Genomic DNA, 26323 nt, shown 5'->3' on the forward strand with positions numbered 1-26323 from the left:
CTAAGGCTCAAGGGGTTATGTCACTTGGCCATAGGGTAGTTGAAATTCCAATGATGAAAAATTTCATCCGTCCCTACTTTAATTACAAATGATGAGTTTGGGAGCCAAAGGGCCTCTCAGCAGAAGTAGTCATCTGTGATAGTTGTTACTCTGAAGTTGTATCTGCTCACATTTGAATTCCCCATGGCAGTGGCTCTGGGCAGAGTTGGAGTGCCCAGACAGTGAGGGTACCTTCCAATATCTGAGATTTCCTGGGAGATCAAAGTCTTATCTAGCATCACCTCTCTTCTGCCTGCTGCTCTGAGGATTCCCTGCCATCATTTGTCCTTGATCAGAGGGTGGATCATCTTTTCTCTCATTCCCTAAGCACAGGGCACAGGACTCTAAGGCAATATGACAACATGTGAGTTGCCAAGTTTCCAAATGGCCCCTCTCTGTGGACTCCTTGTTCTCACAGTTTCTGGGCTTGAAATGTCTCTCCTTTGCAAGGGCAGATGCCAAAGACTCAATTTCCTGCCAACTTAGTTAACAAGCACTTATTGATCACTTACTGAGTACAGAATGCTAAATAAGTTATATTGGAAGTTGCAAAAGAAACAGCAAACATGGTACCTGCAGAAATATAGACATTAATGGGAGCAGAAATCACTCTAGGAACCAAAGTAGGATGGTTATAATTCAACAAGATGCAAATGCAAAATGCTTTATTATATTTCTTTATATTTCTGTGCCATTTGTAATGATGAGACTACAGGGGATTGTGATAATTAATGCTTTCTAAATGCTGCTCTTGGGCTAGTAAACATCCACCACACAGCCACTACGGCCAAGAGCATAATATGACCTGTGGTAACATCAATGTAAGCTTGATCAGAGTAAGCACGTTTGCCTTTCTGAACTGTGGGAAGAGGTAATCATTCCCGCATCATCCATGGCTCAGACTTTAAGTTTAATGATTCCTGACGCAAGTCTTCTAGGAGGAAAATCCATAGTTTTATTTTAAAGTCGAGATTAGCAGAACTTTTAGGAAAAGTCTAAAATGTTCAGTTGAGTGCTTGTGTAGAATGTATGTATGTGGAGCAATGCAGTATATACATGATTGGGGTAGTGTTGATCACGGGCAGCTTCTTGGAAAAAGTGTGTTTTGCGTTCCTTCCTGTAAGTAGTGAAGGGTGTACAATAACCCAAAGGTGGGAGGACATTCCAGGAAAAATTCCCGAAAATCTTGGATTCCCTACAGGCTGATTTGGCTACAGAGAAGGGTTAGCAGGTTTAAATATGGAGGCAATAAAAATTATCTATAAAATATGTGTAATTGGCAGATGAAGGAAGACCTTGGATGTTTGGATGATATTTCCCAATTAATCATATTTACAAAAGTAGATAGTTATGCAGAAATTAACCCTGGTTCCAAAGTAATTTAGAATGACAAAGTGAGATTTGTTTAATTAATAGATATGAAATTGTTCTGATCTCTTCTGTCAGATCAGAAGAGAGAGAGGGAGAGTTAAAGAATAAGGCTGTTTTTAAATAATCACAAAACAATTGCTATCTTTTATGTTGAACCAGAGGAATTAGATTTCCCAGTTAAAGAGGGAGAAAAAAAGTAAGACAAAATGGTGAGGGAAAGAAATGGAAAATGCAGGAGAAAGAGAAGAAGGTTTGAAAGAAGATATAGATGGTAGAGGAGGAAAAGGACAAAGGAGAGTGAAGTGGGGCAGAGGTAAGGACACGTTTAGAGATAAGCTTTGAAAAGAAGACCTTTGTTTCAAGGAATTGTGAGTGAACCTGAGCTATCTCATCTAGAGAAGTCACATGTGGCATTTTGGATATGTTGAAGACTTTTTTGGAAAGCAGCAGAGAAGCTATGAATTGAGAGGCATGTGTTGGCTATACACACTGTTTCTCCTTTTAAATTCACCATTTAAATAATCCATTTTTCCTTCTGTTGGGAGAATGAGTCAGCGGCTGAGAGAGAGGTCATGAAGTGGTGCTAGTGGAAGGCCTTCCATGGACAGATCCAAGAACAAGAAAATGGAGACTCTGCTAACAACTCTGTCTTGCGAAGCCGTTCTAACAATGAGTTGATCACCTTCACTCACCATTTGCTCTATTGGTTTGAGGTGGAAGGAAATGGGAACCAGGACCAAACCCTAAGAACTTCAGGCATTATGGCCTCAGGTGCAACAAGAAGTTAAAATAAAAGCGTGGACACAAGAAAATTTAATTTTGTCACCTTTCCAGTCCTAGGTTCATGCTGTTCTTTGTTCTTCATTCTTCTAGAAATTAATTATGTGAAGTGCCTGCTACAGAATGCTCATCACAGACACAGAAGCATCTAATCCACATTCTACAGGATGCTAGGAGATTGATATTGAGACCTAGGCATCACCCTTGACTCCCAACTTCCACAACAAAACAGTCCCTAGGTTTATCCTACTTTCAAACTATTTGGATTTGTTCAGTTATCTCCATCTTTAATACCTGTGTTCTTGTCCACACCATCATTATCACTCACCTGGATCACTGCAAATGCCTCTTAAGTGGTCTTTTTACCTCTACTGCCAATTCCCACCCCCAATCCCATTTCTATAATCTCTGATCTTTCTGCAGCCAGAATCTTCCAAAATACAAATCTGATCACATCCTTCCTCTGCTTTGCTAACCATCATTGGATGGTTCTCCATTGCCTTCACACGTAGACTTCAAGTACCTTATAATGGGCCTATAAAACCTAGCCCCTGCTCAATTCTCTAATTGAGAATTTTTTAACTCTGTAGCTTATCCTTCCCTTTGCAATCTGTACTCCAGCAATGTTCAATTTCTCTCATTTCCTTGAATACACAAGGCCTTGTTTCCTGTCTACGTTTTTGCACATTCTGTTTCCTCCTCTTGGAACACACTCCTTCATTTTCCTCTTACCTTGCCTTGCTTCTATTTATCTCCACCATTTCCTTCCAAAAATCTCCCCTGCCCCCAGGTCTGGATTAATTGTCCCTATAATGTTTTCACATTTTTGCTCTGTCACTTCTTCTCTATTTGTTTTGTCTCTATCTTTTCTACATGCTCATATCTTTCAGTTAATTCCAAAGTAACAGACTGTATTTGACTTATTCATCATCATGTGTCAGAATTTAGTACAGTGTCTAGCACAAAGTAAGAAATTAACGCTTATACATGGATTTAATACATTTCAACCGGTCATTTCACAAATTCTCTAATGTCTTGAAGATAAGCAAGGATTGTATGTCTAGATTAATAACTAGTTGAGTTGCTATCCCTTAAGAAAAGAACTTTCCAGAAAAAAAAAGGGCCAGCCCAGTGGCATAGTGGTTAAGTTCATATGCTCTGGTTCAGAAGCCCCAGGACTCCCAGGTTCAGATCCTAGGTGTAAACCCACACACTGTTCATCAAGCCATGCTGTGGAGACATTCCACATACAAAATAGAAGAAGATGGGCACAAATGCTAGCTCAGTGGCAATATTCCTCAAGCAAAAAGAGGAAGGTTGGCAACAGTTTTAGCGCAGAGCCAATCTTCCTCACCAAAAAAAAAAAAAAAAAGTATATATGTGTATATATCTACATATATAGATAGATAGATAGATAGATAGATATACATATAGATATATATATATATATATGAAAACTCCCAAAAGCCAAAGATCATTGTAAATGATGGTGGCTTTAAACATATCTTGAATGTAGGATATCATTATCTTATAGAGTAGATGAGCTGTGGTTTATGGCAGTCAAAATATCATGTTATCTGTGGGGGAGGGATAGAGTAATCATTTAGCAATATAGAAACAAGTTTCCGTTGGTGCATTTATCTCATTACCACTACATAAACCCAAATAAATAGAAAAAAGGGGGTCTGAGTGATTTTGGAGTCACTCAGACCCAGACTGAAATCCTATGTTTGATACATATATCCTGGCAAAACCTCAGCTAAGTCTTTTTAAACTTGCTCAGTTTCAGTTTCCTTATATGTTAATGGGAGTGAAAGCACTTCCTCAAAGATCTAGGGGAAATATGTATCTCCTACAACAGTACTTGGCACATAGAATTTTTAAATTAAATAAATATTCTAAATGAAAGTGGATGGAAGTGATGGAACAGAGCTTAATTTTTATTCAACACATTTTTACCAGGTTTGTATTTTGTGATAGGGACTTGACTAGTCTGGAATACAAAAATAACTGTGTAGTTCCACCCATACAAACACAAGCTAAAAGGAATGACAGAGTGGTGACCTGATAACATGAAGTGCTGTATGATGTATGTGCCATAATGTGGAAAGGGCACTGAGAAAAAGTCAAAGCTCGATAATGGCAAATGTTGCCAGGGATATGGGGATATGAAGCAGCCATGCACTGCTGGTTGTGGAATAGATGTGTACAGGCATTCTGGAGAACAGACCAGCTATACCTAGTCAAATTAAGTATTGGAATAGTCTTGTCCGACAAGTTTATTCTCTGGGTATATGTTCGAAAGGAATTTTCATATATGTATATAAAGGGATGAGTAAGAGAGTGTTTATTGCAGGGTTGGGTACAAGGAGTGTAAGAGACCCTCTTGGGAGCTCTAGGTAGGTAAAATGTGGCAGCTGCACATCGTGGGGCACCAGAAGGTCATGCAACACAGCATACTAGGTGTGCAAAAGCAACACGGGTGGATCTGGAAAACAGAAGAAACATAACAAAATTTTACTTATATGCATTAAAAATATATTAACCACAAAGTGACAACATACATACAAGAACTCATGTAAACAAAATGGTGCTGGTTAAACACATTAGACTAATTGCCTATGATGTGAGGAAGAAAATGGGGATAAGAGAAAATAAAATAAATAAAACAAGAGCGGTCCTTGTGTGGACAAATCATAATAATTTGTCTTGAATTGAGGAGTATGAGTGAGCCAACCCTATCCACTGAGGGGGAGAAAAGTGATAAGAAGCACATAAGGATTCTTAGAGTAAAGAGAAAAATACCATAGAACAGCGTTCATTCTTTTAACAAATTTTTATTTTTGTGCCAAGCATTATTTGCTAAGAAAAAGCAGAGAACCAAACAATCCAAATCCCTGAACCTAATGGAGCTTAGGGTTTTTTAGTGAGGAGGCAGAGTGTAAAGAAGTACACACAGGAATACACACTGGGATTTCACATGGCAGAAACTCTATGAAGAAAGATAAGTCAAGGTAAGGCGTTAGTGAATGTACGGAAGAGCAGGGGATACTCAGAATAAGGAGGCCAAGGAAGGTCTGCCTGAGAAGGTGACATTTCAGCAGAGATATAAATAAAATCAGAGAGACCCATCTGAAAATCCAGGTGGGGGAATAAAGGGGTTCTGGTATCAATTCCAATGTGGATTGGAGGCTTCCCCCACACCAATAAGCGATGCTCAGACACCAGTTGGTTGTCCTACAATTCAACTTAATTCTGACCCTATCCACCCAGAGACAGCATCAGATTCCACAGGTTAAGGAGTCAGTCCTATAAGACTGCCCCCTCCCCCTTCAAATTCAGTTGCGAGCCCAGGTTGTCACCTATGGTTCTGACAAACCCGGGTGTAGATCGAACTGGCTATAGATGGCAGGTTCCCATACCCACACCGCCCCTGGGTTTCAGATGCCAGTCACAAGTCCAAGTTGTCATTTGTGCTTCTGACCAACTGGCTATAAATCAGAGGTTCCCCCCCTTGGGTTCAATAAATTTGCTAGAGTGGCTCACAGAATTCAAAGAAACATGTTACTTACTGGATTACTGGTGTATTCTAAAAGGATAAACACAGGAACAGCCAGATGGAAGAGATACATAGAGCAAGGTCTGGAAGGGTGCGGAGCTTCCTTGCCCTCTCCAGGCATGCCACTCTCCCCAAATTGCCACGAATTCACCAATGTGGAAGCTCTCCAAACTTGGTCTTTTTGCATTTTTATTTTTGGAAACTGTAGTGTTTTATTATTAAGGAATCCACTTCTATGACTGACACGAAGCCCAGGCTGGGTTAACAGTGATGAGTTATGGAGACGCAACACACCACTCTGGACTTTCTGGTTATCACTGTCCTCTCTCAAATGAACGCTCAGACTTATGAGGCCTCCATCCTTGCCCTCCTATTTCCTGGAAGACGCCAAAGCCAACTATCTAGGAGGATTTTTCAGACGAGAAGACGGCTTGGTCTTCCCAGAAGATAAACCCTCTATTTTGCCTTATGAGGCAGATAGCGACCTCAAACCACCCACAGAGTGGGAGTTGTGGAGGCCTCACCCGTTTGAGCTTTTATGGAGGCTTCATTGATTAAATCACTGACATGATTGATTAAATCATTGGCCATTGGTGACTGAGCCCCTCTTTTCTTCCAGGAGATTGAGGGGTGGGACTGACATTTTAACCTTCTAATCACAGGGTTGATTCTGCTGGCAACCAGCCCCGAGCTTAGGTGCTTCCCAAAAGTCCAAGTCACCTCATTAACACAACAAAAGGCACCTTTTTTTTTTTAAGGTTTTTTTTATTTTTTCTTGAGGAAGATTAGCCCTGAGCTAACTACTGCCAGTCCTCCTCTTTTTGCTGAGGAAGCCTGGCCCTGAGCTAACATCGTGCCCATCTTCCTCTACTTTATATGTTGGACACCTACCACAGCGTGGCATGCCAAGCAGTGCCATGTCCACACCGGGTATCCGAACCGGCGAACCCTGGGCCACCAAGAAGCGGAACGTGTGAACTTAACCACTGCGCCACCAGGCCAGCTCCCGAAAGACACCTTTATCACTCTCTTCATTTAAGAAATTCCAAGGGTTTTAGGAGTTCTGTGCCAGAAACAGTATGAAGACCAAGTATATGTTTCTTTTTGTAAATCACAATATCACAGGGATTGATTGCCAAGGCAATGATAGTTGAACAAGAAGTGAGCTCATGATCTTGATGCAGAAAGAAGGCCAGCATGGCTGAGGTGAAGGAAGAAGTGGTGTGTGGAAGGGAAGGTCAAATGCATGGCAGGAGCCAGACCATGTAAGATCTCAGAGAGCAAGGTGAGGGGTTTTGATAATATTCTGAGTATGATGAAAAGCCAGTCACAGGGTTTGAGCCGGGCCATGACGTGATTTGACTTCCTTTTAAACAAGTTCCCTTGGTCCGCTGTCGGGGACTCTTTGGGGAGGGCAGGATCAAGAACAGAATCAGAAACATCAGGCAAGGGACTATTTCAATCATCCAAGCAAGAGATGATGGTACCTTGGTTTGGGTGTGATCAAGGCTTCAATGGAATATTTACTTTTTTTCAGCAGACAGGGTCAGGAAAGGACATTTTAAGATGAGGAACATAATTAGAACTGGCTCAGAGATGTGAACTTTCCAGGCGATTCAGGGCATGTGGTAAATGAGGAAGAGAGGAAAATACAGATGCAGGAAAGACTGAGGCCAGATTAGGAAGTGCTGGATTAATTAACTAAGGGGTTTGGTCTCTTTCCTCCAGAATATGGGACCACCAGGGGAATGGGCTCATGCAACCTCAGCTTTTGTAAGCTAACTACAGGAGCCTTGTAAATGATGGTTTAGAAGAGGCAAAAAGCAAGAAGTGAGCAAAACTTAGACTAAAATCATGGTGTTTGCAAGGATAAGAAAAGACATGTTCATGTAATTAAGTATGTAAGGTCCTTAAATGTTCTGCGCAATGGATATGGTAATTATTCCTACCACATTGGTTTCTTGTAACGCTATGTGAATTCGTGCAAGAAAGGTGCTTGGAATAGGATCTGACACATAGTAATCCCTCAAGAACTATTAACGATTATTTATATATGATAAGTAGTAGCAGTATAATTTCTATGTTCTACTCTATGTTTAGTACTAGTTCTGTGTACTAGTACTAATTCTATGTGCTTGGCCTGCAGGAGATACACAGAATATATAATTGTCTGTCATTTGGTTGGAGCAGAAATTATTGAAGAAACTAGCGTCCCAACTAACTATAACTCACGGCAGACCTAAATGCCAGACTGGTGGCACATATACATACACAGGGCTTGGGGAGGCTCTGGAGAGGAGAGAGTAATTTAGAATAGGTTATGTAGAATGTTTTTGATGGGGAAGAGAAGGATTTGAGAGGGAACTGGATGAACATGAGTAGGTAGGCGCTTTGAGAGGGCAAGATGTGATGTGATTTAAAGTGAAAACATGGACTTTGAAATCTGCCGGTTGTGACTGAATCATGACTGTGCCATGTTAGAGCTTGGTGATTTTTGTCTATGTTCTCCCTCTAACCCTCAGTATCCTTGTCTTGAAAATTATATTGAAAATCGTATGCATCTCAATGAGAAATCTTATGATCCATGATGAAAGAACAAGACGATGCAGGTAAAATGGTTAGCCTGGTGCCTAGTAAACTTTAAGAGAACAATCAATGTTGCTATTATATTTTGCTTATTATTGTGATTCAACCGACTCATATGCAGAGCACTGCCAGCTTCCACCCACTGATTTCTGTTTTCCTTGAATGCTAAGTCCTTCCCTCTGTGTGAAGGGCAAATTCTGGCCTGACATTGCATTTTATTCTCTTGGTTTCCTCCGTGCCTTTGCCTGGATATCACGGAAATCTCCCTTTCAAATTAAGGAGAAATTTAATGTTTTTAAGCATAGCTGCCCTCTCTTGCTTTGAGTGTGGCCTTTTGATGTGATTTGCAGGCTTTCAGAATGGAAGATGCTCTATAGCATTAGTGCAATATCCAGCACTCATGTGGCAATGATTCGGTGTCAATGTCCCAAACCACTAATGAGTCAGAACATCTGCATCATACGTCGAGATGTTCAGAAATTCTACTGTGCAGGTGTGTATGAGGAACACATGGTGAAATGGAGATTTGTTTTTGAGGTAACAAAATCAACTTCCTTTCCCCACCCCTCTGTCGTCTCACATTAAGGTGGAGTCAGAGCACATCTCTGCCCAAAGGAACATTCCTATGTGGCTATTTAATGGGATGTTAAGAACTATAACCACAGAAGTTTGGAGGGAGCTTGAAAATATTTAATTCAACTCCTACACATTATTGTGCAGTGTAACTTTAAAAGACCCCTAGAGTGAAAAGCTTACCACCTTCTGAGGCCTCCCATCCCATTTTTGGACAGCTCTGATTGCTCAAATTTTCTTTCGTTTTTATATTGTTCTTAAAATGTGTCTCCCTATAGCCTATACCTATTTGATGGGACCCCAAGTTCTAAGCCCCTCAAATATTTTTAATAATTGAGCACATTGTCCTGAGTCTGCCCTGTCTTAGGTTTCCTGCTTGGCTTCTCTTAGTCAACCATTTTGTTATTCTCCTCCAAAATTCTCACTGACTGTGTATTTGGGCACTTATTGTGGACACTGAACTGAGTGACTCTCAGGTGACACTCATTTACTTCTTTCAGTTACTCAGAGTAGATAAGGAAGTAGAGACAGAGACAGGTTAAGTAGCCTGTGTAAGCTAATACAACTAGTAAGAGTGTATATGGGATTCGAGTTCAGGTCTACCTGACCTCAGAGTGCACACTGCTGACAGATATACCAGACTTCCTTCTCATGCTCCCTTTGATTGAAACTAATTATGCAAAATTCAAAACAGAAATACTGGAACAGTAATAATACTAGTCTTACTATTATGACTAATAATAATCGCTAAGATTTATTGAGAACTAACTGTTTTAGCACCTTGACTCTACTAACTCTTTCAATCTTCACAGCAACCTTGAGCTAAGTTCTCATTTTACAGATGAGGAAACCAAGGCACAGAAAGATTGAGTAACTTCCCCAAAGTTATGCAGCTGCTAAGTGGCAGAACTAAAATTCCAAGCTTGAAAGTCACCTCAAGAGCCTAAACTCCAAAGTATTATACTGTATCTCTGTGTTCCTAAATCTTGAGTTATACCTCTTAATGGAGTCCAAGTCAAGAAACATTTGTGTCAGCAATATCAATATCTCATTCATGATTCCTTTTGAAGCATCAATGAAATTTGTGTGTGTGCTTTGTTTTACAGGAAAAAGTCTCATGCTGTTAAGCCCTATCTTTCCCGTACTGTAATTGTTCAGGGGAAATTTTTGCAGGCCTACCATTTATCCCTATTAAAGGCCAGATTTAGGGATTCAGTCCATTGACTCAGCCTGATGAGACTTGTTTTATTCCCTCATTGATCATTCTGTACCCACTTTTCAAACTTTTGTGCCAATTACTAAAATGATAAACACGTCGTCAAGCCTTCATCTAAGTCATTAACAAAATCTTTTGCACAAGATTGAACTTATATATTCAGAGAGGAGGGCTGCTTAAACTTCTAGGAGGATCGTCATTCTTTAAACATATGACAGGTATTTACTAAGCAACCATAATGCAGCAGACATCATACGAGCCAAGGCAAATGCAAGTTTCGGAAAAAATAAACTATTTCTTCATGGCATTTTCAGCTTCAAGTGGAAGAAACATATTAATCAGATAATGCCATGAATTAATGCTAAGTATCTTGAAAGAGCTATACAGGGTCAATGGGTTGAAAATTGAAAATGGTTGTTCCTCTGAAGAAGTGGTGGTTGCACGGAGATCTAAACAATGAGTTGGACTAAGTAAGTAAACAGGAGGGAGAGACACTGACCAGCCTTTGTAACAGATACTCTTTGGCTATAGGTGACTGTAAATTGTTTGAGCCATTGTCTTAATATACGTGAAATTAACAAAGACAAAATGTTAGTGTTAGAATAAACATTAGCCAATATTCTAGTCCACAGCTACCCAAATTTGGTGTTTGTGTGATGCAGAGATATGTCATAAATAAATAGTGCCCTGTTTTTAAAAATTTCTTGTAAGTAAACAACTTGGAAAATCCTGATTGAACCAAAGTTAAACTAATTTGTTAACTATAGAATTTTCCAGATTCTTTATAACGTTTAAATATATTGTGAATCTTTAAGAGGGAGTTATGGAATATGGTGTTTCCTAAATTTATTTGAATAGTATTTTTTTTTTCTGTACCACAGCTCTTAATTTTCTTCCAGTTTCCAGAATATATTTTGAGAAACAATGATCTAGTTTAACCCACCCCTTAAACCCCAATGCGTGAAGTTTCTCTAAAACATTCCTATAAAATTACTATTTAGTCCTTTTTTGGAATAGCCTCAATGAATGAGAAATATACTCAATGATATTTTCAAATAAATGAAATTGTTAGGACTCTGCACAATTATCTTTGCTTTTTGAACTTATATCAATTGCCTTTGCTTAGTTGCTTGGTACCCAGAAGCATACAACTTGTAATTGTATTTTATGATCCAGAAGAAGAACTGTATATTCCAGAGGTGAACACTAGGTTGAAGCAGAACCATTGGTGCCTGGATTAGTCATATTTTATTTTATAAGAAAGCCACTTGATGATCTACAAGAACCATTTTCTAAACTTCATTAATAAATAAAAAATAAAGAGCCTGTATATGAATAAATGATGAAAGTACCTCCCTTGGTAATTTTTTTAAGTTTCTGAAAATAGTTCCCATCTTCATCTACAAAGTTAATGCAGTTAGAAGAGCCACTGAGAATGTCATTATGTTGCACGTTTCTTGGTAGAAGTGGAGAGACAGGGAACGCCATCCTTAAGATATAAGACATCTTTGAATATGTAGATCACTTATGCAATGCAAATTATTTACAGTATTTTTCTTGATTGTTCTGGATTGTGTAATGTCAAAAAGGGGCAAAATTTATAGGCAAATTGTACTGAAGAATCAGATGGCCTTCTGGAGTGGAGCTGATCACTTTAATACGCTAATATATCATCACCGTTCTTAGGATATGCCTCTGTTATTACTCATATATCACATTAAATTGTTTACATGCCATTCTCACTACTAGCATGAGAATCTTTTTTTTCTAGGTCAGGACCATGTCTGACTTCACTTTGTGTTTCTAATATTTAGCATACCTGCTGATATGAAGTACATATGTTCAAGAATTGTTTGTTAATTTTTCATTGTAATGAATATCATATTCCAAGAATTGGACCTCTAAAACCCAGTAGAATTTCAGTCATGAAAATTTAATAAAATCATCCTTCATGATGTTACACACTCAGTCAGTAGGTTGTAATCAGCCTTCGTGTGGGAGTATTTTCACCAGGGAGATTGGTAAACACCACAAATGACAACCCCCCCATTCCCACACATACCCAGTGGGAAGCTGGTTGTTAAACATTTACCACCACAACACTTCCTGTGCCCATACATTTGCTCCCCTTTCCTTTTCTCTTGCTCTCTGATGCAAACAGTTGGAGGATCTTGTGAGTTTAGAGCTTGCCTGTTTAACGTTGGCTGACTCTGTGCCTGATCTTAAAAGCAAATTCTCCTTGACTCTTTTTCTTTTGCGAAAGATCAGCCCTGAGCTAACTACTGCCAATCCTCTTCTTTTTGCTGAGGAAGACTGGCCCTGAGCTAACATCCATGCCCATCTTCTTCTACTTTATACGTGGGATGCCTACCACAGCATGGCTTTGGCCAAACGGTGCCATGTCCGCACCCAGGATCCAAACCTGTGAACCCCGGGCAGCTGAAGCAGAACGTGTGCATTTAACTACTGGGCCACCGGGCCGGCCCCATCACTGACTCTTTACACACTCACACATCTCTCTCTCTTCTCTGTCTCAAACTTAGTGAAAGCAGGGGTCATTGAGACATTGGCTTTAACTGAAGAAAATCAATTTTGGTAGGAATCTTGTAATTAAGGACAACAGCATGGGGCATAGGGAAAAGCATAGATTTCATAATTAGAGTTGGAATCCTCACTCCACCTCTTTGCTCTGTGTCTTTGAGGGGGTCACTTAACCTCACTAATCCTCTGTCCTGTAATCTGTAAAGGAGACAATAAAACCAATTGCACAAGTTTGCTATGAGGATTATATGAGCTCATGTATCTAAAATAATCTAACAGAGTGCCTGGTCCAGGATAGGTAGACAGCAAACACAGCTATCTTATTATAACATGTTTTTCTTTTAGGATTAGAACTGAATCTTTACTCTGTCAGCAGCACATCTGTGTTTAAATATGAATTGGAGACAAAGGACCTGTAATAGATGCCAGGCTTTGCCACTTAAGGGTCGTATGATCTGGGCAAAACTCTCTGAATCTCAGTCTTCACACTTGTGAAAGAGGATAATGATGTCTCACTTGGCTCCCTCACAGCACAATTGAGAGAATCAAATGATATAATAAATCTGAAGGAACTTTGCAAACAAATATGAAAACGTGTACCAAGAGGTGACTTAAAAATGCATGTATCATTAACAAACAATTCCACTTTTTAGGAATTCAAATGGAAAAACTTCTTCGAAAAAGAATATACATGGAATATGCATATAGCTGATAATTTCAGAGGTGTTATTGATAAGAAAACTGAAAATAAGCTAAATACTCAATTAAAGGGAATTATTAAGTAGATTAAAATACATTCATGCAGTAGAATGATCTGCAAACATTAAAGCCATTTTATAATAAACCTGAAAGAATGTATAGCACATTGTTTTTAAAGAAGCCATCACTGTGTGGTAGGATTCTTGGTGACTTTTCTTTTTGCTTCTTTGTATATTCTAATTACTTTATGATTAATATACAATATATGCATAATAATAGCGAATGTTTTAGAAGAACATAATTTTATGGGGTCCACAACATATCGTTAGGTGAAAATAATAATAAAAATAACAATGAAGGTTACATGACAGTACACAAAGTATGAAGAACTCAGTGGCAATGCCCATGTGGGAACAGAGTGGGTCATGAGTAAATGTTTTTATATTTTGTACATTTTAGTCTCTTAACTTTTCTCCATTGACTATATATTACTTTTATAATTGGTGGAAAAGCATTAAAATACATCAATGAAGTAAAGGATCGATATTTGATATTGTCATTGTTACCATTTAAGCAGTAATATTCACCGCCCAAGCAAATTTTTCTGATCGCCTCCAATACAGCTGATACTCTAAAAGGAGGCTCTGAAAGGATCATCCCTTGATCTTTAGAGTCTTATATTTGAAAGACCTTGCTCAACATCTTGAAAGTTATCTGATACATGTTAATATTTCTCTTTCTTTTTATATTAATTACGGAGAGTGGGATAACAGTAAGAAATTGGACTTTTCACGTCAAATCAATTCATGTCAATTCCAGAAGAAACCAAACTTCCTTCCTTTGGACACTGCTATTCTTATACATTAAATGCAGTGGTGAAGAAAATGTGGCCATGAGGGTGGGGAGAAGTGGGGGGTGTAGCTGACGTGTGGATTTTGTATGGCTACTGAAAGGAAGCATTCCATACATGCTTCCAGAATGGGAGTGCATGTAGTAGACTGTCCTATTCATATTTTTCTCTGGCAAGGTCCTCAATACAGAGGGACTAGCCCCCAGAATCTTGTTTCTACTGCGTGATCCTACCTCCTTGGCCACAACTTATTAATCAAGGTGGAGATATACGTCCTGGAGTGACTTGTATGCAAGTCAGATTCTCAAGACCACAGTTCTATGCATCTCAGAAATGTAGTCATAATATTGGCAGTGTCCTAAGAAAAGATCCAGGAGCTACAATTGCTGAGGTCTTGGGATCTGCCCTGACTCCTAACTCCTAATGATACCAAGCCTCTTAATCTCATGTTCGCATGCTTGATGCACAGCAAGCCAAACACTGAGACATCAGTGCTTAGAAATGGAGAAAGATTTATTCAAATTGGCCAAAATGAGTAAGTGGGAGCTTGGGTTAGCTCAAATACACCTCCCTGTGGGGGATCAAAATGGCCACCCCAAAATGTGTCTCTTTGCCTTGACAGAACAAAAGACTCTGAAAGAAACTTTGACCTCCCCACTAACTGCCTAAAAGAAATTAAAGATAAAAGGCCTGTCCCCAGGACAGGCCATCACCATAGATAACTCTGGGTATCGGTACACTGTGAGAGTTCTTGCTAAGGCCACTCTTATGAAATTTCTGTCTACCAAACATTTACTTTTTCATTTCCATGTGAATTGTCTTTCTCCCCTTTGAAGTCCCAAACCACTACCCCCAACATCCTCCTTTGTCTTTACCTGAAGATGATATTTAACCTGGCAACTCGGCCATTTTGCTGAATTGCTCAGTTTTCCTGAGTGTCTCCCATGCATACATGTTATAATGCTTTGTTTGATTTTCTCCTGTGATTCTGGCTCATGTCAATTTAATTTGTATCCCAGCCAGAAAGACCCAGAGGGTAGAGGATTTGTCTTCCTTCCCTAGATCACCAGGAACAGAAAGCAGGGGGTTTTATGGGGCTAAGGCACTTGGCAGGAGGAGCTTCAGGGAAATAAAGGGGTCACTCCCAATAAGCCCCTGGGCAATCTGACTTCTGGGCCTCAAGGGCTGCTGAGGGCCAGCCCTCTTGTGATGGCAACCTCCCCAAAGACATTCTCTTTCTTCTGCAAAACAAGCTCACAAATCCTCTGGGAAACAAGCTCAGAAATCCTCGAGACCCCTGAGTCACCCCTCAAGTTAAACAGGAAAACAGCAAATTGGGTCAATATCTATAATAATCTTCAGGTACCCGGCTTCACCAAGGCTTCACTATCCAGTCTCTTCCTCCATTTTGTGAACGACCTCATTTCCCTTCTAATCTATTAGCCCCCTTTTATTCTAATGAACTAGGCAGAGTCAGTTTCTGCTGCTTACAACCAAACAATGTTAACTAATGAAGTATGTGTCTATTAAAAGAAAAGAAAGCCATCAGTTGGATGAAGAGTATGACATTCCTCAACCTACCATTAACTATGTCCTTGATAATGGACGTGAACATACTTGTCCCAATCTGCTTTTAGGAACCGCTATAGCTAAATAGAATGGACTGAATCTGAAAGCGAACTACCCAAAGTTGACTGCGAGGGAATTGCTGGAATGGGGGACTATGTCATAAAAGAGGAGCCAACACGCATTAAGTGTGAATCATGAATAGAAATGGTCTTGGAAGACAATGAACAGATTTGGTGGCTAGTGAGAGGCATAGATTAGATCCTGAAGTTTTGTAACTCTAGCTGAGCAGATAGAGAAAATTTTTATGTTCTGTGGGGTGGGATATGTATATATGTATGAACATATCTTCTTAAAGAAACCATACAGAGTTAAGCAATTGCATTTTAAAGTACAAAGAAATATTAGTTAACATTGTTATAATGTTTCCATGTCCTGCACAGATATTATTTCTATGGCTAATCTAACATCCATACTAGTGATCTCCACCCCTGGTTTTTAAATAGGCCATGCCATCTTCAGTTATCTCAAGTTACACTGAAAATTTATCAAAGGTTCTTGAAACAGAATTAAATGTCATACCTGCTAATTATAAAAATAAATGCAAGTAAGAGATAGTTTATGTCATGGAATTACACTGATGGCTTTTAAATGCTGCTTTTTCATGGAGGTTTGGAACTGCTGATTTGGGAACCGCAGAATAAGGCAAATATATCAAAGAATGCAGGCAGAGAAAGCTGTGCTTGTGATGGGGAGAGATTGAGAGCTGGTGACAAAAGCTGTTGAGTTGAGAACACCTTGCCACTTATTATAGTTAAGATAGCTTGCTTTACCTTGGGCTCTTTATTTTAATGTAGATGTCTGAGAGTGAGTGGGTGATTGAGGGAAATGGAGAGAGGTTATGCGTCTTCACAGGGCAAGATGGCAATTGAATGACTACCAAACCCATCCCCTGTGATGTTAATATATGCACTCATTGTTCCACCCTCTTTTCTAGTAACAGTAAACAACATTTGTCACTTGCAATAGACTGCTTTTCACTTCCAAACTGATGGTGAACTGACATTTGTATTTTAAGTACTAAAGCTCAGGCTGCAGAAGCAGGAGGTCCAGAAAAGATGTATGCAATGGGTGGAAAGAGAGAACAGGACAAGGTTTGCATGTGCAATTCAGCAGATCATTCATAAGTCTGGCCTCCATGACAGGAGATGGCCTAATGCCTCATTAATTCCCACAGAGATGACGATGATGTATCACCCCCTTTCAATCTGAAACTAAGTAATGCATTCAAAAAAAACCTAATTTGCACATGTTTAATGCGTTCATTAAGCTATTAGTCTTTCAACAAGAGATTTAACAGCAAATTAACATTTCTTTTAAATAAAAAAATATCATCCCCCAAAAGTCACCGGTTAATACAATTATTTTGTGTTTTGAGCACAATGGGCTACAGGAAAAAAAATGCTTGGCAATAGATTGAGGGTGGAAAGACCATGTTGGGTTCTTCTCATTTATTACACAATTAGTCACCCTGAGGCATTATTTTCTCTGAATAACAAATATTTCTGGGGAACAAAAGGCCTCTTGGAAGGAGATGTGAGAAGGTCAAAGACAGAAAAGACTTCAAAAGGGCTAATTTTGTGAACTGAATCATGATAAATTGAAAAATGTCTTATCCTAACCATAAGGTTTGTGCAACAATGGAAATCTACTTTGTTTGGTCAATATTTACCTAATATTCATTTAGCTCCTGCTATGTGTTAGGTACTGGGCTAGATGATGTAAGAGGCTTAATACAAAGAAAAAAAACATGTATTCTTTCTCTCATTGAGGTTCTCTTGAACATCTACTATGTGATGTGTGCCATGTTGAGCAAGATGAATAAATCACAGCCTTTTCTCTTGAGGAAGTTACAGATGGATTTGCAAGATAAGCATGGAAACAAAAAATTCATATTCACTTTACTAAATCTCAAAAGTATAGGAATAGACAAAGTGCTTTGAGAGCGAAGATGAAGGAAGTTCTAACTCAAATGGGAAATTTGGAGAAAGCTCTACAGGTAGAGTGCAATTTAAGTATGAAGTTTAAGATTGGCACACATTAGACATGCAGAAATGGGTGGAAAATGCACTCCACATTGAGTGACAGCTCGAGAAAATGTACAAAGGAAAACATGTAATGCACAATGGAAAACAATTCCTTTGGTTTGGCTTCTGCCTTAGTTTGGGCTGCTATTGCATAGCATATACCATATGATACACTACCATAGAGTTGGTGGCTTAAGCAATAAAGATTTAGTTTTTGCAGTTCTAGAGTCTGAGAAGTCCAAGATCAAGGGCTGGCAGATTCAGTGCCTGGTGAAAGCCCTCTTCCTGGTTTCCAGACGGTTGTCTCCCAGCTGTACCTTCATGTGGCAGAAAGAGAGCAAGAGAGTTCTCTTTTAAGGGCACTATTCCCAATCACTAGGTCCCTCTTGTTGTGCTTTCCATGTTGCAGGCTGAAAATGGCTTTTAGAAATCTTTTGAACATCCCAGTGACTCAGTTTTCTACCTTCTACCAACACCAAATTGGATATATTTTTTTCCAGGTTATAATAAATGAAGGAAGAACATGAGTCTGCAATCACAAAATATCCAATAAATACTAATCTTTCGACAAAACCATTCACACTTTAGGTGAAACACGGAGAAGGTGGTGAGCAGAGCATTTGGCCTCTGAAGGCCAAGTCTGAGTTTCTGCTCCACCCTTTCCTAAATAAGTAAATTTGGTTCTATTTATGTCCCCAAAGCCCTACCTCCTAATCTTATCACATTGGGAGTTAGGATTGCAACACATGGATTTTGGGGAGACATAAACATTCAGGACATAACAACTACTCTACTGGCCATTACCCATATTCTTTCCTCTCTGTCTTCCAAAGCATTTTACTATATGCCTTAAGATTCATTTCTTCTCTGTAGAAGCGAAGAAGACATGAAGAACACATTCACTGATTAGTGTCCACAAAGAAATGAATACGGTATTCTAAAAACGAGCTCTAGCAAACAACGTAACTATTATGTTCCTGTTGACAAGAAAAACTTTTTCACTTTCAGTGGTTAACTATCTCAGGGTAAAACAAATTCCAATGTATTCCATTAATTAAATGTGAGATTTTATAGTAGTCTAAACAGATAAAGCTCAGGGACATTGCTTCATACTCTTCTATGCCCACCCTCATCGAATTTCCTATTTGTATCATCCATGGCACATTATGTGCTTTCTTTAATCATAGATTATTATATTGTACATATTCTCTCCCTTAAGTATATGTATTTAAAAGGAACCCAATTAAATTTTCATTTTACTTTAATAAATTATATTTAAAATAAAGTAAAATTTGCTGTATTAGTCAATCTATTAATAGCAGTGTGTGTTATTCTTTTGTTGTTGTATCCATACTGCTTTGGTTTGAAGAAGATCCTTAAATTATTTCTGAGAAAAGACTCTATGCTGATTGACAGTTGCACAATACTAGTTTTTAATATTATTCCACATCTGATGGATTTCTCCCACTATGATATACTTTGCAAGTTCCTGGGGTGAACTTTGATTTGTCACCTTGGGAACCAAAGAAAGAAGAAATAAATCTTGTAAAAGCTCAAAATCCATCTTTTTGGAAAAGAGTAAAGAATCAAATGAGTAAATAACATCAACATCAATATTCGATGTCTACATGAACACCCGAACTTTGAAGAACATCTGTCTTCCTGCCACTAATGATTTTGTTCCAGATGTAATCCAAATATGTTTGCAAATGGGGAGCAGAGGGTTAGCACAATTTACTTTGCAAGCAGTTGGTGGTTATTATAGCTATTTTTTTGTTTCTTTTTAAAAATATATACATTTCAAAAGTGATATGGCACCCTGCATTGATGTGTTTGAAATGCCAGTAAAATAAATCTAAAATTGCCTTTGGCTTTGCTCTGCTGTTCATCTTCTTAAAAAGAGAGACAATATGGTGTAATGGCAACAATGTGGATTTTGGAGTCAGACATGAATTTGAAGCCTAGTCGATCAACAGCTTTTTATGTAGTAATATGAATAACTCCCCATTTACACTTCTGATTTCCGATATGATCTTGAAAAAAGCCGTTGTTGGTAATAATCATAATAATAGTAAAAATAATAGAGTGTTATGTACTGTATACTGGGGGTTCTACTAAGTGATTTACGTGGAATAACTTTTTTATAGTCTTCATATCTGCCCTATTACACTGTGAGTTATTAGTATCCCAATTTTAGAAGTGAGAAAACTAAGGCATAGTGAGGTGAAGTGATTTGCCCAAAGACCCAGAGCTGGAGAGTGGAAAAATCAGTTCATTTAACACAATTTCACAACCTCAACTCAAAGCAGCCACATTCGATTGTCTTTTCTTAAGCACTATGTCTGAGACATCGCAAAGGGTAGCAGCTACTAAGCAGCAACAATTATCAATAACAGTAATAACACTGACATTTATTAGGTGCTTACCATGTGACAGCCGGCCACAGTCCTGAAAACTTAATGGTTTTAATCTCATAAATTTTCACTAGAATAACCCTATGACGTAGATCTTCTTATAGAAAAGAAAGCAGAAGTCCAAGAAATTAAACTCTGGGTTACATAGTTATTAATGAGTAGGACAAGAATTTGAATCCAGGCAGTTTGACTCTAGATGTCACATTTTTTTAAACTACTAAGGTTCATCTTAAATACTTGTCAAATGAATAAATAAATTTTCCCTTTCTTAGTCCTAATTCTTCATTGCAAAATGGTTGTGATTAATAATAGCTCCCAATTTAATGAAATATATATATCACAATTTTGGGGAGGGAAGTATGGTTATCATTCCCATTTTATGAGGACACTTAGGCTGGAAAAAGGTTTGGAAGCTTCACCAAATTTACTTACTTAGGAAAGGGTGGAGCAGAAACTCAGACTTGGCCTTCAGAGGCCAAATGCTCTGCTCCTCACCTTTTCCATGCGGCCTCATCTAAAGTGTGAGTGGTTTTGTTGAAAGGTTCTTATTTATTGGATATTTTGTGATTGCAGACTCATGTTCTTCCTTCATTTATTACAACCTGGGAAAAAATATATCCAATTTGGCGTTGGTAGAAGGTAGAAAGCTGAGTCACTGGGATGTTCAAAAGATTTCTAAAAGCCATTTTCAGCCTGCAACATGGAAAACACAGCAAGAGAGACTTGACACATTGAAATTCAAATGTATCTTTCTGGCAGCAAACTATCACTGGGTCCTGGGAAGCCCGAGTCTGGGTGAGCTGAGGAGTAATGAAGCCCTGCGTTTCATGTCATTGACTCTGGCATTTCAAGCACCACATTCATAACAGAAGACGCAAACGGCTGGGTCCCTCTCTACTTCAGTAAATTGAAATGGTTCCGCAGGGGAATATGGCAAGAGGGATAAAAGAAAAATAACATTCCGTTTCTGCTGTACAAAGAGAAGATGCTGACAATGTTTATTCAGAAGAGTAACATCTGGAAATGGTGCTGGGACATGGTGACATTATGCCTAGCCATGCTTCAGTAAAGACATCCACCAACATCTTAGAGTTGGAGAAACAGTGCTATTATTATGACCTTTTTTTCCCCCCCTGAATGTAAGCAATGAGGAAATTCAGGACTAAGTAGTTTCTCCCATTCCCCTCAATTCCCTCTGTGCAGCAGCTTGAACTTTCTGCTGTTAACAGAAACCAGATGCAAATTAGCTTAGGTTAAAAAGATTTAATGGATCCCATGATAGAAAATCCAGGGCTGCTAGCTTCAGACAATGCTGGATATAGGGGCATAAATAATACAGTAAGGACCCGTTATTTCCCTCCCAGTCATGTTATCTTTGCTTCCTCTGTTTTGACTCTAAGTATTTCATGCCACATGGTTCCAATGTGGCTTTCAGTATCTTCCGAGGCTACTGCTTTCTTTGTTCCTGTCTAGCAGACAAAAAAGTGGCACGCCTTTTATGATAGTTTAAAGGAAGTCCCAGGGTTTAGTCCCTTAGTTTCTTACTAGCTTGGCTTGGGCCATGTGTCTATGTCTGAAATAATCTTGCCATTGGAACACAGCATTGATATCCTTAAGCCACCCTTAGAGTTACAGATAAACTCAACTTCAATGGAAAATATAGATTCAGAGAGGAAGAAAGATGTCCTTTTCCAAATGAGATCTGGAATTTTTACAAAAGGAGAGTGAACGGAGGCTGGGTAATAAAAACAAACTATCTAATGCACCTGCTCTTCTAATACACCTCAAGGAAATAAAGACCAGTTAATTTCTGATCAATCATAGACCTGAAAGGGCCTCTACATCTCATCTGATCAACAATGCATATGCATTGTCCAAGGAATGGATTTAGCCCAAAGGTGCTTGTCTAAGGCTTACAGAGGTTGTTTTGTACAATAGTAATTTGAGTTAATATGTAACATCTGAAAAATAAAAGAAATCTAGATTTTCACAGTTTCTTCAAAGAAATTGGAAAACTGAACACCACTGAGGCAACATTCTGGCTTGGCAATTATCAGCTGGAGATGAGCAATTGCTTTCTCTTTTAACCAAAGATACATGTTCCAGGTCACCATAGTCTCAACTAACTATTCTATATAGTACCATCAACACTGAAGCCCAGTCTAAGTAATCAGAATTCACTACACTTGCCCTGCTGATATCCTTGAGGCAAAAATATGTTTCCCTATGAAAAGGAAGAGGATTGAATGAGTGGTTCATGTGTATCAAAAACATGTGAGCAGATCTAATCATTGGGGAAGCACAGAATAGCCCTAAAAGTTTAGTAAGCTAACATTTGATGCACATAATTTATTTAAATTAAGAAAAGTAGGCTTTTCAATTTGGAACTCAGATCAATTTCATTCACCATCATTTTACAGGTGGTGAAATTGAGACTAATGGTAGAATCTTGCTAAGATGCTGTAATAAGTAGTGGAGCTACTGGGTCCACGTCTTCTGCCACCTACCCTCATCTGCCACCCACAAAGACACACCCACAGATACACACACGTCATAGAAAATTGGGAAAATAGAGCGAAAAATCTTTTATTTGTTTAAACTGTAAAAATAACGTAAATATTTACAGGAAAAACACATCTCACCCATAATCCTATCACACTAAAACTGAGAGATTATTTTTTTGCCAGTTTTAAGTTAATACCCATTATTTTACATTGTAACTATGATATATATGCCAAACTATGCTCTGCTTTGCTAAAGCATCTCGTATTTCTTTTGTTATTATATAATGTTCATCATTATTAAATGCATAGACAATAGCCTAAGAAAAAATGTGCTGTAATTTTTGTGACCTTTCGTAAATTTTTACACATTCCATAAAGTTTTCTTGCTCTTTTATATGGTTCTCCATTCCAAGCTATCTTCCAATCAAAATGCAAAATGCTTCATGGAACCCTCTTTGCTTCCTGAACATTCAGAGAAACAGAGAGTGGGAAAGCTTGAGGAAGATTTCGTACTAGGGGTGGGGAATCCTAATCTAGGTTTCATAAATTGGTAAATTAAGAAGGAAAAACCAAAGGGAACATTTTAGATTGTCAGCAGCTAGAGAAGTTTAAAGGAATACTGTTTCTTATTAGGAATAGTTTCAATAGCATGTAGAGGGATGCAAACATTAAGCCAGTTTCTGAGATTCCCATAAATAAAGTACAGAGGAAAAACGGAGAGCAGGCATGTCTTGATCTAGGCCCCAAATGATTTGTCCAACATATTTATTCTCACATTTGTTCTTTCTCTATGTATTGACTCTTCTACATTTTTAAACAGGTTCCATCCATGGAGTGCTGGAGAATGCAACCGCCAGCCTGATTTGCATTCTTCTGGTACCATGACAACCAAGGACAGAGACAGTATTTCCAAGCTGAAAAGTCCCAGGGAAGCAAGACTATGTTTGGTTCATGCACCCATTCCCAAAATAATTATGTGGTCAGAAAGTTAAAATATTCATTCGTTCATTCATTTATTCATCTGTTTGCTTGTTGTATTCAGACTTGTGTCTTGATCACTCTTAGCATCTGAGAGCAAGCATTCCATTAGCAGAGAAAAAACAGAGAAAGAAAGATGCTGGCATCTGAAAATACTAGCTACCCTAATAGCTCAAAGCTGAAATGATGAGAATGAGTTAGCATTTGAGGGGGTAGGTAAAGGCAGAGGATTAGAAATGGGTCCACCATTCAACAATTGTTTATTGAGTCCTTAATGTGTTCTAAACTCCTTCTAAGAATTGAAATAATATGCAAATAAACCAAATGTCATCCTGGTCCAGAAGGAATTGTTTGCTTTTGGAAACAAGAAGAGGGAAAATGCAAGTGCTAGAAAACTGGATCCTAAATAAAATGGTATCATCTCTAAGCTCTATGAGAGGCAGTGATGGAGTAACTCAACTTGGGCTGGGGACAGTCAGGAAAGCTTTATGAGGGAGACAAGCCCATGAAGGAAAAATAAGTGAATATCAAATGTTCTGATGAGCACACTATAAATAACCACAAAAATATGAAAATATGTTTGGCAATGCTAATAGGAGAGTGAGAAGGGGAGAGAGGGTGGGAGAGAGAGAGGATGAGGAAGGAAGGAGAGAAGGAAGGAAGGAAGGAAAAGAAGTTGAGTTTCTGCTTCTCACATGGCTGACTGCTAGAGTATTGTATAATGCCTTGCAGAAGAGCATGTGGAATGAGAAAGATCATTGTGACCACCTTTGTATAATGCAAACTCTTATCTATACCTAGTCAGAATCAGATAGATAGACAGACGGTACCTCAGAATGTGACCTCATATGGAAGTAGGATTATTGCAGATGTATTTAGTTAAGATGAAGTCATACTGGAATAGGGTGGGTTCCTAATCCAATATATCCTTGTAAGAATACAACTATGTGAAGACAGAGACATCGCAAGAATCCCATGTGATGACAGGTGATTGGAGTGATGTATCTACAAACCAAGGGTCACCAAAGATTGAGGGGAAGTTGCCAGAAGCTAGGAAGAGGCAAGGAATTATTCCTGACTGATTTCAGAGGGAGCTTGGTCACCCTACCAATATCTTAATTTCAGACATCTAGATTCCAGAAGTGTGAGAAAATAAATTTATGTTGTTCAAGTCACTTAGTTTGTGATACTTTTCTCTGGCAGCCCTGGGAAATTAATATGCCATGTTACCACAAATGGGAGTTATCCTGGGAGAAATGGCAGGTCAGTAGAGAGTATTAGAGGGAAGAGAAAAAAGCTGATGCGGCTAGTTGAGAGGTTTTTGGGGTGGTTTACATGGGGAATACTAAAGGTAGATTCTGATAAATGAGCAGAATAGATGTGTGATGTTTAGTCAGACAACTACCAGGACTCAGTCATGATAATAATAAAAACAACCTCCCCAAAATGATGATGATGATAGAATAAGAAGAAGCATTTACTTAGTGCTTGCTCTTTGTCAAAACTGAGATAACGATGAATTATTTCATTTATTTTATAAAACACATCTATAATGTAGCTACTATTTTTAAATGTACTGTTATTATTATGAAAGTGAGTCTTTAAAAAGAGAATTGTCCAAGGACAAATGGAGATTAAATGTTCAAAACAGGATTCTAGCTGAAGTAATTTTTTCCCAGAGCCTATGGTCTGAGCCACTTGGCTGCACTTGTCTTGATCAGAAAGAACAACGTGATGGTGAGAAAGTGGAACAAGGTAGACATTTATATGGAGAAATCAAGATAAAGCTTAGACGATCAGGTCAAGGAGAAAAGCATGGTGTCATTCACAGAAACAGGAATGTTGAAGTTTGGAGCAGGTGCAGGCCAATGCAGAAGGAAACTGAATTCTTTTTTGTCAGGGACAGAAAATTGCATCATGTTCCCAGCCCTGAATGAGCTTGGTCATTTCCTTTGAGTGCTGCCCCCCATCCTGTCACAGCTACTCCATGAATGACGTGCAGCTGCACTCCCTCCTCTGTGTTCCAGGAAAGCGTCTGGAAGTAAACAGCACTTAGCCCTGTTGCCAAGACAAAGGCATTGTTTCTTTAATAACACGTTTCTTTGGAAACTGTCTCCAGACCTACTTCAGAAGCCAGGCTGTGCTGACCCTGACATGGTGTAGCTTGCTCAGTTCTGCTGGGCAGAGGAGTATGCCGGAGCTGTGGTGGGCACCTAAAGAGAAAGGAAATGGATTTGGAGGTGACTTTGGTGAGAACCTCTTAGACTGCAACAGGCAGGTACTCATTTAAGAATGCAAATGGTGGGACCCACAGTTTATTTAATTGCAGGTGTGTGTGTGTGTGTGTGTGTGTCTGGAAGCATGCTGTCTGGAAACGCAGCAGAAGTGAAACACAACCCCAACCAGTGTAATAATGGCAGTATACTCTGAACTGATACCTGCTGATATTTACATCACATAGGTGGCAGTGGTGGGGAGAGGGGGCTACCACTTATTGAGCACTGAGTATATGCTTGACATTGTTATCCCACTTACTGCATATGCATCAGTTAGTTGCTGC

The 26323-nt window shown here is 38.9% G+C and overlaps 2 long non-coding RNA genes across 8 annotated transcripts in view; one reads left to right on the forward strand and one right to left on the reverse strand.

The window, feature by feature from the left end:
- Positions 1 to 4104: 4104 nt before the first annotated feature.
- Positions 4105 to 26323, reverse strand: part of LOC139079725 (uncharacterized) — an 85078-nt gene continuing 62859 nt past the window's right edge. Inside the window, exons 5-6 of one of the 7 annotated variants that reach the window (XR_011533606.1) lie at positions 25889 to 25976; positions 4110 to 4678 (exon numbers count right to left, since the gene is read on the reverse strand). This is a non-coding gene — a long non-coding RNA (uncharacterized lncRNA). Of the gene's footprint in view, positions 4679 to 23784; positions 25977 to 26323 lie in introns of those variants that run through there. The other 6 variants (XR_011533612.1, XR_011533610.1, XR_011533611.1 and 3 more) reach the window with 6 other exon arrangements.
- Positions 25881 to 26323, forward strand: part of LOC139079727 (uncharacterized) — a 66500-nt gene continuing 66057 nt past the window's right edge. Inside the window, exon 1 of the long non-coding RNA XR_011533613.1 lies at positions 25881 to 26041. This is a non-coding gene — a long non-coding RNA (uncharacterized lncRNA). The remainder of the gene's footprint in view (positions 26042 to 26323) is intronic.

This window comes from Equus przewalskii, chromosome 26 (assembly GCF_037783145.1).
Source record: "Equus przewalskii isolate Varuska chromosome 26, EquPr2, whole genome shotgun sequence".
In the NCBI taxonomy this organism is placed as follows: domain Eukaryota; kingdom Metazoa; phylum Chordata; class Mammalia; order Perissodactyla; family Equidae; genus Equus; species Equus przewalskii.